Raw genomic sequence first — 2537 nt, forward strand, 5'->3', positions numbered from 1 at the left:
CCGTCAGCAGAGTCATCACCCAAACACTGACAGCTTTGTCACAACCTAATATTGTGACACAATTTGTTTCATTCCCGCTGGATGCCCGCACTTTACACACACATAAAAGGGCATTTATGGACATTGCAGGATTCCCTGGCGTTGTGGGTGTAATTGATGGAACACATGTGAGAATAATTGCGCCATCAGAGGACGAGGCTGTCTTTGTTAACAGGAAGAATTTCCACAGCATCAATGTGCAAATAGTGTTCAATGCGGCCTGGAAGATTTTGGACATTGTGGCTAAATGGCCAGGCTCCACACATGATGCGAGAATGCTCTCCGAGAGTGGCATCAGACAGCTTTTTGAGAGACGCTATGTGCCAGCTAATTGCCACTTGTTAGGGGACAGTGGCTATCCATGCAAACCATGGCTCCTTACACCTTACCTCCAGCCACGCCAAGGGCCCCAACTAAACTATAACAGGTAAGCCAAACAATACAAAAATCATGGAAATGAAATGCAAGCAATATGTTAGAGCATCCAAGTAGTGCAATATTTCCATCAAATAATTAAAGGTCTGTATTCTATTGTAGGGCCCACAAGACAACAAGAGCGGTGGTGGAGCGTGGCATAGGCCAGCTTAAGAGGCGCTTTCATGTTCTCCACGGAGAGGTGCGGCTGAGGCCTGAAAAAGTCAGCAAAGTCATCATAGCCTGTGCAATATTACACAATATTTGCAAGGTTAGACAGATTGCAGAACCTCTGGAGGATGGCGATGAGGATGAGGATGGAGACAACGATGAGGATGGTGGTGAAGAAGATATTCACATTCCACAGGGGAACCTAGCCCAGAGTGGACTGCCTTACAGGGCAAACTTCACAAATTTACATTTCAGGCAAGCTGTAGCCCCATGTCATTTGAGAACTTGTGATGGTATTAAGAACTACCACAGTTTTACTGCACATCACCTGCAATTGTTAAATGCAAGACACAGAACACAATCTCTAAATGGTTTATTTTTTAGGTGTTCAATTTTAAGGCGGTAGTACTCCTCCTGAAGGGAAAGGACTTTTTTTTGTTGTTCAAACACATCAATTGTGAGTTGCAATCTTCTCTCCAGCAGGGATGCTGACGGAGCAGGTGCTGCGGATGGGAATGGTGTTTGATCCGCCGGGCTATCCTGAGTAGCAGCTGCAGATGGTTCAGGCGGCAAACTTGATGGGCCCGGTTCTTGTGATGGCTCCATGCTACAGAAATACATAGGCCTAGTTTAATTATTGTTTTGATTAAATTAATTTAATACAATGAGCATGGATAACACATGAAATGGCTTCTGCAATGAATAAACACTGTTGATATGAATAACCCTGTGTCCTACCTTTGCTGCATTTCAAGGGCCTGCATCATTGACGTGTCAATGCCTGTTGGCAGCCCGGTGACACTGACCTCAGAGTGTCCCAGGACTTGAAAGACAGTGTCGGCCACCTGGGACAGCCGCTTTGCAGGTGGTCCACCCCCTAGAAAGAAACAGTCAATGAACACAGTACTTAGGCATGTAAATTAACTTTGCCAGCAGGAGCAAGTTGCCAGATTATGTGGTAGGCCATAGTATTTTGCTCACCTGTGAGTGAGGATTCCCGCTTGTGTGCTGCAATCTCATATTTTGCCTTGGACTGCAGCACATACCACCTTTTCTCACAATCGTCGCCTGTCCGCACCACCAGTGGAAAAGAGGCATTGATTGTTTGGGATATTGTGTCCCAGGCGCGCCTCTTGCCTTGGCTAGTGACAGTTGGGCCAAATTTTCCTCGTAACATACCTTTATGTTCGTTCACCAACTGGGCCAGCAACAAACCTTGCTCCTCAGTCCAGTTCGGCTTGCGATTCCTTTTTTTCTCCATTTTCTGTGTTTGTAGGATATTTGTTAACAAGCCTTCATAAATAGACCAGCCAGCAATCACAGACATTGTTAAAAGCTGAGCTGTGTTACCCTCGTTAAGTTCACACTGAGTTGTAACGTTGCAATTTCTACTTCATTAAGGACAGCCCCTTGAGATAGGCCATCTTGTTTTCAATGGGGTCCATATGGAAGTGAAAGTACAAAATATGCCAGCTAGGATATTAATATGAGCAAATGAGACACAAATCATTATTTGAACAGGGTGTAATGAGCTTAAGTTTTCACATATTTTAGATTCTAATGTTAGGCTATAACCCCTACAGCTTACTATTCATTTTCCAGATATTTTCTTGAATGTGAAATATTATTTACAATTATAGTCTGCATAAGATTAGAGTGTATAATTATGTTTATTGATTTGAGGGTACATCCTTTGCTCATTATCACCAAAAGTTCATTTTCATCAAACTTGTAGGATCAACCAATCACGGCTTTTGAAATGATGACTCATACCTAGCAACGGGGTCAACCACACCCCCTCACTAAGATAGGATTTTTCATCCATTCCTGGCTCAGAGTTCACTGAAAATGTTCTGGAATCACTTCTAAGCTAAAACTCCTGGCAAGGAATTTTTAGGTTAAGTTAGGAGCTC

General features: G+C 43.6%; 1 long non-coding RNA gene across 1 annotated transcript; it reads left to right on the forward strand.

The window, feature by feature from the left end:
- Positions 1 to 1243, forward strand: LOC310823871. The gene is made up of 3 exons (XR_014554983.1): positions 1 to 466; positions 577 to 879; positions 1108 to 1243. It is a non-coding gene; the product is annotated as an uncharacterized lncRNA (long non-coding RNA).
- The last annotated feature ends 1294 nt before the right edge of the window (positions 1244 to 2537 follow it).

The sequence above is a fragment of the Argentina silus genome (assembly GCF_951799395.1).
Source record: "Argentina silus genome assembly, chromosome: Y".
NCBI classification, from domain to species: Eukaryota; Metazoa; Chordata; class Actinopteri; order Argentiniformes; family Argentinidae; genus Argentina; species Argentina silus.